Below are 12084 nucleotides of genomic sequence, written 5' to 3'. Positions count from 1 at the left end.
CATGTGTAATTTATCAATGTAAAGCACTACAAGAGCAATGAAAATCTTGAGGGGGCATCATAAAGTGCCTAATCCAATCTAGAGCAAAGAAGGACAAGCGTTCTGAGATTGAGGCTTCTCTAAATATTAAGTCCCAAAAGTTGAATTTGTTTAAAAGTTAGGATATAACTGTCATCATAGAGCCTTCATCCAGTGACTGATGCAAGCAGACACAGAGATCCACAGCCAGGCGCCAGGCCAAGCTCCAGCAATCATATCAATGAGAGAGAGGAGAGATTTTTTATAAGCAAGGGACATTGAGATCATGATGGGAAAACCTACAGAGACAGCTAGCTAAACTAGTGGAAACCCATAAACTCTGGACCAATAGCTGTGGAGCCCCTATAGGACTGGACTAGGCCCTCTGGATATGCAAGACAGTTGTTTAGTTTGAACTTTTTTGGGGACTCGCAGGCAAGGGGATTGGGATCCATCCCTGGTGCATGAGCAGGCTTATTGGAGCCCAGTGCCTAAAGTGTGATACCTTGCGCAGCCTTAGTGCAGTGGGGAGGGGCTTGGACCAGCCTCAACTAAATGTACCAGGCTCTGCTGACTCCCTATGGGAGACCTTGCCTTGGAGGAGGTGGGAATGGGGGGGTGGGTTGTGGGGGCAGGCTGGAGTGGGGGGAGAGGGAGGGGGAGAGATCTGTGTTTAGTATGTAAACTGAATAAAAACTTTCTTAATAATAAAAATTTTAAAAAGAGTTAGGATATAGGTGAATAATAGTCAAGGAAGTCAAGATACCTAGCTGTTGAAATACCCGGGAAAGTCAACACAGGAGTGCCAGGGATCAGATTGCTAGTTTCTTTCTATTTTCTTAAACATGAAATTATGTAACCAAAGTTTTAATGTTTACCTATGAGCTTCAGATTTTCCTTCTCAAAATTATAAATGTTTTAGTGGTCTTTGAAGGCAAGTGAGTCAGAGATCAATAGAAAATATATAATTTAAATATTCAAAAACTATGGGAGATATTTAATTATATGTTGACCTATGTGTTCCTCATATGTGTTTTTTTTTTTTTTTTTTAAAGAGGATCCCATAAAGTCCAGGCTGTCCTTGAACTCTCTATCTGGCTCATCTCACATGTGCTGGGATTGTCATTGAATAGTTTCACCTCTTGCTTCAAACCACTGATTTCTTCAATAAAAATTACACTACTGAACAAAGGAGGATGTCCTTCAAGAATATTTAGTAGAAATGGCTGATGAAATATATTCCTGACATAGTCTTAGTGGGCTTTAGGCATTTTCAAAGTTATGAAGTTAGTATAGGACATTCTTAATTGCATTTAACAAGTGACCTGTATCCAGAATACCTTCAGAAGGGGGTTATTGATTCCTCTCACAAGGACATTGATCTTTGCTTTACAATCCAGGCACTCCAATAAGTTACATGATCATATTCTCATGAATTAAGGAAACTCTGACTCATCTGCTGAAGAGGTGAATGACTGTGAATATGGCTCATATGTGTGCTCCACCTGTGGGTGGGTACCAGTATGAGAATCTGGGTAGTTATAATCCATTTATTGGGCTCTGTTTTCTATGCAAGCAAACTGGACCATTTCCTGGTTAACAACCAATGCCAATTTCATAAAGGCATTGTACCTTCTTCCTCAAGGAGTTCCATGCTTAATTCAGACTAAGAGCTCAGAACTTTATTTGCTTATTTTAAATGTTTAATTTTTTTGCTTGGTATTTGATTTTTTTATTATTATTATATTTGTGTTTTAATTTTACATATCAGCCTTGGGTTCCCCTGTCCTCTCCCCTCCCGCCCCCACCCCCATCTTCCTCTCATCCCCTCCCCTCCATTCCCATCTCCTCCAGGGCCAAGACTCCCCTGGGGATTCATTTAAACATGATGGATTCAGTACAAGCAGGTCTAGTCCCTTCCTTCCAGGCTGAGCAAAGTGTCCCTATGTAAGCCCAAGGTTCCAAACAGCCAGCTCATGCACTAAGGACAAGTCCCCCGCAGCCTGGATGCCTCCCAAGCAGTTCAAGCTATTCAATTGTCTCATTTATCCAGAGGGCCTGATCCAGCTGGGGGCTCCACAGCCTTTGGTTCATAATTCATGTGCTTCCATTCGTTTGACTATTGGTCCCTGTGCTTTTTCCAATCTTGGTCTCAAGAATTCACGCTCTTACAGTCCCTCCTCTTTCTCGACAGTTGGACTTAAATATTTAATTTTTATTTTTAATTATTTGTATATATCTGTGTCTGTGTGTGAGTTTGTGCGTATGACTGCTGTAATTGCAGAGGCAAGATAGTGTTTAGATTCCCTGGAGCTGATGTTACAGGCAGCTGTGAGCTTCCTGACATGGGTCTTGGAAAGGAAAATACTTTAAAGGAATAGTATATACTCTTAGTCACTGATATGCCCATTGTTTGATTAATCTTGAACTGGCTTTTTTATTTTATTTTTTCCCTTTTATTGAAAACAGATTTTTTTTCTCTCATAGACTATATATCCCAGTTACACTTTACTCTGCCTCTACTCCTCCCAATTTCTCCCTACCTCCACTCCCTTTAGAAAATAACTGGCTTCTAACACAACAAATAAAATATAAGATTTTTGTCACATTGAAGTTGGACAAAACCAAAAAAGAAAAAGTGCCTGAAGAGGAAGCATAAGAAGCAGAGACCCAGGTTGGGGATTTAGCTCAGTGGTAGAGTGCTTGCCTAGCAAGCACAAGGCCATGGATGGGTTCAGTCCTCAGCTCCGACAAAAAAGAAGAAGAAGAAGAAGAAAGAAGAAGAAGAAGAAGAAGAAGAAGAAGAAGAAGAGACCCACTAGTTTACACATTCGAAGTCTCATAAAAATACTAACTTGGAAGCTATAATATATACTCAGAGGCCCTGTGCTTGTTGCTTCAGCTTCTGTGATTTCATATGAGCTTTAATCATGTTGATCTAGAGGGTCTTGTACTCATGGTATCTGTCCTCTCCTCTGGCTATTATACTTTAATTTTTCTTCTTCCTCATCTATAGTGTTCATTGACTTCTGAGGTGAAGGATTTCTTGGTCCCTCTCTGTGTAATATCTGGCTGTGGGTCTCTGTATTTGTTCCCATTTGCTGCAGGAGAAAGCTTCTCTGGTGATGGATAAATAATGCACTTATCTTTGAGCATAAAAGAATATCATTAGGAATCATGTTATCACACTAATTTTTCTTTGTTTTGCTTTTTTGGACTAACAGTATTTGTTTCACCCTGGGTCTCTGGGCTATCTAGACTCTGGTTCTTAGCCACCCAAGCAGTGTCAGGGCATATGTTCCATCTTATAGAGCCTTAAGTCAAAGCAGACATTGGTTGGTTGCTCCTAAAAGCTTTGTGCTACCATTGCCCTAGCATATTTTGTAGCAGGACAGCATTGTAGATCAGAGGTTTCATGGCTGTGTTGGTGTTTATATTTCTCTCTCCTTTTTGCTTTTTGTTTTTTGTTTTTTGGTTTTTTTTTGCTTTTTGTTTTTCGAGACAGGGTTTCTCTGTGTAGCTTTGCGCCTTTCCTGGAACTCACTTGGTAGCCCAAGCTGGCCTCGAACTCACAGAGATCCGCCTGGCTCTGCCTCCCAAGTGCTGGGATTAAAGGCGTGCGCCACCACCGCCCAGGGTCTCTTTCTCCTTTTTAAAAAATAAAGTTATTTATTTGGTTTGCATCCCAACCACATTTGCCCCTCCCTCCTCTCCTCCGGTCTCTTTCCCTCAGGCCTCCTCTCTTAACACTGTTCCCCAAACCACTCTTCCTCTGTTTCTGTTTAGGAAAGGGCAGGTCTGCCATGAGTATCAACAAAACATGACATATGAAGTCACAGTAAGACTAAGCACCTCCCTATGTATTAAAGCTGGACAAGGCTACACAGTATGAGGAGTAGCATCCCAAAAGTCAGTAAAAGAGTTAAAGACAGCACGTGTTCCTCCTATTCAGAGTCCCACAAGAGGACCAAGCTACACAACTATTACGTATATGCAGAATGCCTAGGTCAGCCCCATGCAGGCTCCCTGGTTGACGGTTCAGTCTCTGTGAGCCCCTTTGAGCCCAGGTTAATTCTGTGAGTTTTCTTGTGATATCCTTCATCCCTCTGGTTCCTACAATATTTTCGCCCCATCTTCTGCTGGATTCCCAGAACTCCACCTAATGTGTAGCTATGGATCTGCATCTGTTTCCATCAGGGGATGAATGAAGCCTCTCTGATGACAATATATTCTGCTATACATATATTTCTCTTTTGGTAGCATGCAGAGTACCTTACTATACCAAAGTCACTAGAACACAGGGGTGAAGGTTCTATGCAGGCACCAGCTCAACCTCTCCATGTTCAATCACTTGTGTGCATGTTGTCTTCAGCAATGGGGACTTGCTGTCTGTTTGTGGAGAGCTACCTATTGTCATGTGAACAGCCTGGGTTGTTTGGAGATTTCCATAGGTGATGGGGATGCCATTCTGCATGTTATGAATATGTGTTGCTCTGATTGGTTAATAAATAAAGCTGTTTGGCCAATGGTGAGGCAGAATAAGGTTAGACAGGACATTCTAACTAGAGAGAAAAAAAAGGATTGACTGATGTCCTGTGAGAGGATCATAACTGGCTTGTTTTGAAGATAGTTGAAGTTAGCTTCAGAGAACAAGGTTCTTCATTATTTAGTATTTTAACTGTTGACAAATAATCCATACTATTTCTTGCAAAGTGTTGTAAACTTAGTAATAAAACACAGGAAAGAAAACTAGAAATTATTAATTAGCTAGGAAACACCCTAATTGTCTCCAATTTTGGTACTCCTCTTTTTAATAGTTTTTTTTTTCTTACAGCTAGGTATGAGAAAAGTAAATTCTATTTTAGTATCAAAGTGCCATTCTTACTTTTATCTTTTTTCTGTGTTTTACTGATAGTGATATGCATGTATAATTAATATTGAATAGCATCATCTAAGTTAACTGGCATAGATGCTTTAGCACAGAAGCATATGCATTGAATTAATGAGTGGCTGTAGGAATGCATATTTGTTAATTTATACTGAAGAACTTTCAAGCTGCAGTATATGCTTTTGAGTCACAGAGAAACAAACAAAAAATGGCACAAACAAACAAACAAAAACAAACAAACAAAAACCACTGTGTGGTTTACAAAAATGGAGGAAGATGACAATTGGTGGGTCCATCATGTTTATCTATAGCTACAAAAGCTAAATTCTGATTTTTATTTTTATTCATTTTAATTAATATAAACTGTGTTTTTTAAAGAGAAATATAATGAAGACTGTTCATGTGAATAATGTGCCTTGGGACAGAAGATATGATATACACTACCAATTTAACTTCCAAAATTATAGTATATTTTTCTAATATTCCTAACACAAATAAAAATGTTATATATATATATATATATATATATATATATATATATATATATATATATATATATATATATATCTCAAACATACACAGAATGGCTCCAAGTGTTCTTACCATTTACCTGGACCATGTTGCTTATTTCTAAACTTCTTTTCAAACATCTATTTTCAACCATGTGTCTCTGTGTGTGTCTTTTGTTGGTATGTGTCCATGAGTGCAGACAGCTGCAGCCTGGAGAAGATAGTGGAGGATTCTCTGGAGTGGGCATTATGGGCAGTTGTGTGCCACCCTATATGGGTGTTGAGAAACAAATTCATGTACATCCCTGTGAGAGCAGTATGTGCCCTTAGATGTTGAGCCATACATATCTCTCTAACCCTTCTTCCTCACCTAATCCAATCTCCTTCAACATGTCTTGGTAAATAAAACTGCCATTTCTACACAGTGGTAGATGTTTGAGTATGAAATCTTACCTGAGGTCCGATTCTTATTGTGCTGACATTTAACCTTCCCTCTAATATAGATAATTTAATATATATTAAAACCTATAAAGCTTTTAAGAATAAGAAAGCATTTTTCCTTTTTAAGAATGAAAAACAAAGCATTTTTCTCTGCCTATTCCCTCATCTCATTGGGTTTCCCTCCGGGGACCCTTTTGCAATACATTGTGTGGATCACTTGTAGAATGTTTTCCTTTTTGTTTTGTATCCCTTTTTCACTGCAAAATTGTAAACTATTGCAACAAAAGGTGAGAAGTTTAAGGAAATCTGAGTATATATTGCATATTCATCTTCTCTGAATTTGTGGATAACTGTTTAAAATACAACCTTGTAAATTGACAATGCTTAAATTTAGTAGCTATTTCCCAAAGGCATAAAATAATCTGACTTAGAATAAACCCAGTTAACTACTAAAATATTAACATTACCTAGACAGAGTTTTTCCATACACATTTTCCAATGCTGACCTTCCATCAGGTAATATAAAAGGAACAATAAAGAATATATGTACATATATTTATAAATACATATATATTTATTGTATACATACAATAAATAATATATACACACATATATGTATATGTATACATATCTATGTACACACACACACTTATATATACACACACTTCATGGCAGAAGTGGCACATACTCAGCTTAAGAAATCACAACGTTCACACTGGGCCATAAGCACATCTGCTCTTTATTCCTAAGGGAACTACTATCTTTAACCTCTGAGGTTGTTCACTACACAAATTGTCTGGACCAAAGATGCAATCCCTCAATTCAGAAGATGTGAAGATATGAATCTGAGAAGGGTGATATGCAAAAAAAAAAAATGCATTTATTCCTAAGCAACTTCTAAGAAGTCCACATATTCTATAGTTACAGGTACTGGGAAATTGTTACAACGAGATCCTAGTATTTAGCTCTAAATTCTCACTGGAAAAGCACAACATGGGTGAGAACTTTAGTGTACCAGAATAGGGATCATAATGCATCCTAGTGAAAAAAATGATGTTTTAAAAATAATTTTCTTCTCAGTATTGTATTTCTCTTTGTAATAGTGACACATAAGCACACAATTTTATGAAAATTTCTTTTGTATTCAAATACACTGAACTTTTGTTGGGCCTCACAACAAAGTTAATACCCAGTTGAGACCATTTAAGACTTTGTATTTAATCTGCTGTCTTACTGTGTACTCAGTCTAAGTGTAACCTGCCCTTGAGAGAACAATGTAACAACCAACAATTTTTTGCCTTGTATTTCACAAGCAATCAGCATTTATAACCTAAGATAATACATAGTTTTAATCTTAAATTATGTTCTCATCCAAGCCCTGATCCAGTATAGTGCATGGGTGTATGCATGTGTGTTGTGTTAATCATATTCCGAAAACAACAAACTGTTTGGAAGCATCTTATACAACAAATAGCTGCAATAATTGTTGGAAACAAACAGATAAAGCTTGATAACTTATGTTTGCAGTACTATTTGTTTATTGAATCACTTCAGGTCTAGCTCAGCTAACGTGTCTTCCAATGTAAAAACTATATTAGAGATAGCTGTAAAACATCATTCCTTCACCATGCTGTACTTTCTGAACTCTTTTTGTTTCTGTTTCCATGTTAGGGGCAGGCAGGTACTGAAACAGCCTTTAGTCAGGCATAGACATAGGCAACATTTTACAGATAGGAGAGTAATCACAAGATACAGGCAGGAAGAAGACACAGAAAGAGATGCAGTAAATTCAAATTTGGACCCTTTTCTCATCAAAGTAATCCAAGAAGTTTGTGTTTTCATTCCTTGATATGACATCTACACATTTTTATGCTTTCTAGGTTATTTTTTAATGTGTTGACTGACATGGTGACAGCCTTCTTGTCTTAATTGGTTCCATATGTATTAGCATAGAAGAAATAAGCAAATCATTTTAGCCCTCTGTTATAGACACAAACACATCTTAGAAAAGGCCACACAACTTAATCCAAAGGAATTCACTTCAATAAAGAATCAATACACATATTAATATATACTTCCTTTTAAGTGTGTCAATTTAGAGTTGGGATGCCAAGAAAATATTTGATGAGTGCTTCTTGACTTACACAGAACCAAATGACCCTCATTATTGATTGAACTAAACAGTGAAAACAATCTAGGGAGTGACTTTTTGTAGAGGAGCTGCTCTAATTATCATGATGATGGGTGCTAATCTGATTGCTACTACTGATAATAATAATTAAAATTTAATGCTTAAAATAAATCCTTTATAACATATTGCTAATTGTTTTACAAGATGCATAATAAAAGTATTTTATTTTTTCACTCTGGAGTATGAACTATTCTGCATGTCAGAAACAAAGCATCACAGAACATATTCCAGGAGAAGCCTTGGTATCATCCCTTTATTATCATAAATCTAGCAGCTAGACTCTAATCCAAATATTTCTGAGATCTCACTTCATGTAATAGCTTCTGTTAGTACGTCCATTTTTAATTCGAGTATGATTCGTTCCAAGTGTACAATCATGCTTTCCCAACTAAAGATGACATTGCCAGGGTTTTAATAGGTAAAATGCAGTGGCTTTATTCAGCTCTAGACAGGCTGCTTTCTGCTCTTAAAAGTTTTTTAGGAAGTGAATTAATGTAATAGTTTTACAGTCTGTATAATATAAAATAGACTCAGATTAAGCTAGCAGACTTGTTATTTGACAGTTTATAAAATATTTTAGTATCTTTTTGGCAGTAGCAGTTTGAATGTTGGCAAATGTACACATTGCTCGCAGTTTCAAAACCTTGTAATGAGTATTTTCCACTGTAATAGCACAGAACTGAAATTTGGATAAACCACTTAGACTTGTGAACTCTGACATGCCTGGTAACAATGTCTTTGTGAAAGAATTTTGTCAAGTATGGGAGCTCCTACTAATAGCACATCCATCTTTCTGCACACCATAAATCTTAAGAAAATTTCTATTACTCTGCAATTTGTCTGGCTTATGCTATTTATTAGCCATTTTATTCTGCTGCTTTAAGAAGTAATGTGATGTTCATTTTATTGCTGGTTCAATAAATTGTTAATTATAATGCAGTGATTGCAGCTGACGTGATTTAAAAGCCACATTAGCACTATAGCATTAAGTTTTAACTATTTTACCCTTCAATTCCCTGTTTATACAACAGTAAAAGGAAAATAGCCTTAGACTAATATAAAAAATGAAGGTACTTATATCTATTGATCACATGACACATCAGAAATTCATTTTTAATAAAGGTTACACTTTTATCTTGAAAAGGGGTGGGTGAACAATATACAGTGGAACATTTAAGGAGAAAATGAATGAGGCTAAGAAAGTAAAATACAAGTGAATTTAGTTATATTATGTTTATCAATATTCTATTTCATATGAACTGTTAAGTAGAAAGGTCATGGTGATTTTGTAAATATTTTTCTTACAGAATTGAAATACAGGTGCTAAGTATATAGGAGCCATGCCTTTTGAAGAACTTTTTTTTTTAATTTTGCTTCCCAAATGGTCAATACTGGAGCAAGAAGGAGCTCTTCTTCCTTCCATTCAGGCTTAAATGAACAAAAAACTTTCTTGCCTAGAATGTGTGAATATTAATCTCACACTGTATATACCCTTAGAGATCTGTTCAGTCACACTCTGAAACACAGACATTGTCAATATCATACATATTAGCAGTTCCCATGTGCTGCTCAGGATAATTTAGAATGCAAATTCCATCCTATTGTGTGCAAGTTCATAGCAAGCTTGTTTGACCACAACCGTCTTAGCACTTTGCGTATTTCAGCATTGTAGTATCTATAGTTGGGGTTAGTTACCTTCTCCCAAGGCTCAGTATGTCCACTTGAATGGGATAGACTAGAACTGCATCATCCTTTTCATACACATGCAAGGCAGCTGTGTTCATTAATTCTGGAAAAATCAGTGACTTTCAATGACCCTTATACATCATTTTGAAACACAAAGAAAATAACAGGAATTTGCATTATGTGAGTCCATTTGTATCTTCTTTTTCACCATGAGATGTAAAATGAATGAAAAAATAACTGTTCAATGTTTCAGTTGCATAATTCTTAAGTCTTTACTCATCAAATACATACTGAAAAACTTCCCATGGTTCAGGAATTATTTTCTGTATAACAATAATCTCTTCTGGATACTGTCTGTGTAATTTAGGTTTCAGAAATGGTTTAGAAATTTTCTTTTAATTTCCTTTTGTCAACAAAACATTGATCAGATAATTTATCAATATGGTTTCTTATTCTGTATTGTTTGAGTTCATTTATTTGTAGTGTCTTATGCTTTTAAAAATGTACTGTAACATTGATATAATCTATATGTACTTTAATGAATGAGTAACTAGTTCATTAAATATTTTACAGTGCCATGGAATATTAATACTGATGCATGCATGAGGCATGTAAGCCATTTGTTTCACAATCTACTGTCAGGAGATTGAGACCTTTCAAACCAGTCAGATCTTTTGGATCAAATTTCTGAGTGGGTCCTGCAATCTGAATTTACTGAATTCTGTTTAGATAAAAACTAGTGATCTTCTTCAAGTGTTCCGACTTGGAAGCCCAGGGCTGTGTCAGGATTTTGCAGTTAGATAGCTCTCTCCGAATTCCTGTTAAGCATGTGCTTTCTGTGGGCTCAGTGTTTGATGCTCTCCCAACCTTAAATAAGCTTTGCTGTGGCTGCCTTCTCTTTTTCCTTGTATCTCAGGTAATGATTTTACCTTCTCATGGAGGTTTTTGTTGACGTTCTCCTTTCCATTTATGTTTACCTTAATCAGAAATCATCTTACTCAGTGCTTTCCTCACTCCCCTATTACAAGGAAAGTTCTAGCAAACATGATCTTTGGTGTCATTTTTTTCATGGTTGCATCTCTGTTACTGAACATGCTTCTGGGGGTCAGCATATATTTGAGTGAATAAACAAGTGAGAGAAGAAAAGAATGAATGAAATGCTGACAATATGGACTGCATAATAAGATCTTGTCTCAAAAACACAAGGCACAAGAAAACAATCTTGATGTTGTACTCATGAAGTATTTGTCCTTGGATTTCAGACCAATATATAAATGATAAAATTGTGAAATCAGAACAGTCACAGCTATGTGCTTGTGATAGCTACACTTGTAAACTGGACTAGACCATATTTAGGAAATTAATAGAGTTTTTCTCAGTGTGGATCCCTGAAAATATTTCCTGAGACATTATCTAATATCCTACAGGTTGGGAATCCAAACAAAACAAAAGAGTAAGCAGGTGGAAACATGCACATACTAGCATTCTCTTTTCTGCTTCCTGGCCACCAGAAGATGAGCAGTTCTGCTCTACTCCAGATGTCCTACCATGATGCTCTCTGTGTTTCCATAGTCCACTTCAATGGGGGTAAGTGCCATGTGCTGCACCTTCTTTAAATGGCTTCTCTCATGCATTTCCCATAGCAATACAAAAGTGTGAATAGTCATTTTCAAAATCATAGATCTGAATTAGTCACTTGAGCAAGCTTATTCTCTATAAAGAGACAGCACTGTCATCTTATACTGTGTTAGCCATATAACCTAGTACAATTGGTTAAGTAAATATTGAATAAAGGAATATAATGTGAATTAGCACTTTATTCATTTAAGTATTATTTTCAGCTATAAATTTCTTAACCATGTCCACATGATGCTTCTATAGAAACTTTTTTTAGAACATCTTGTTCCATTCTTGACAATTTTTAAATGGTTTAAAAATAAATCTTCAAAGTTGAATTCTTCCTTGTAGTCTTCTTGGTTCACAGAGAACAGAAGAGTAAAATGGATAAAAATTGTTTCTTTTGTGGCTTCTTAAGCTTGAGGCAAAAATCTCTTGGACAAGCTGCCATCCAATCTGGCCTGTCTATTATTTATAATAAAACATTTACCACAAACTATTCTATTTAATGGAAAATCTTAGGATGTGGCTTTCTCTGAATTTTTATATTGCTTCTTCCATTCACATTACATAGGATGAGACATGGGGTGTGAAAAAAGAATCCAGCTATTTCATTACATATTAACAATGTGTTTCCTGCAGACAGTATCTATCATTGTTATAATTCACTTTTTAGTATGTTCACAGAGAAAAGTTTCTGGTTTTTTGGTAGTCTCTTTTGAAAGGATGTTCTG

This window comes from Onychomys torridus, chromosome 4 (assembly GCF_903995425.1).
Source record: "Onychomys torridus chromosome 4, mOncTor1.1, whole genome shotgun sequence".
NCBI lineage: Eukaryota > Metazoa > Chordata > Mammalia > Rodentia > Cricetidae > Onychomys > Onychomys torridus.
Note: the sequence above shows the minus strand (reverse complement) of the source record.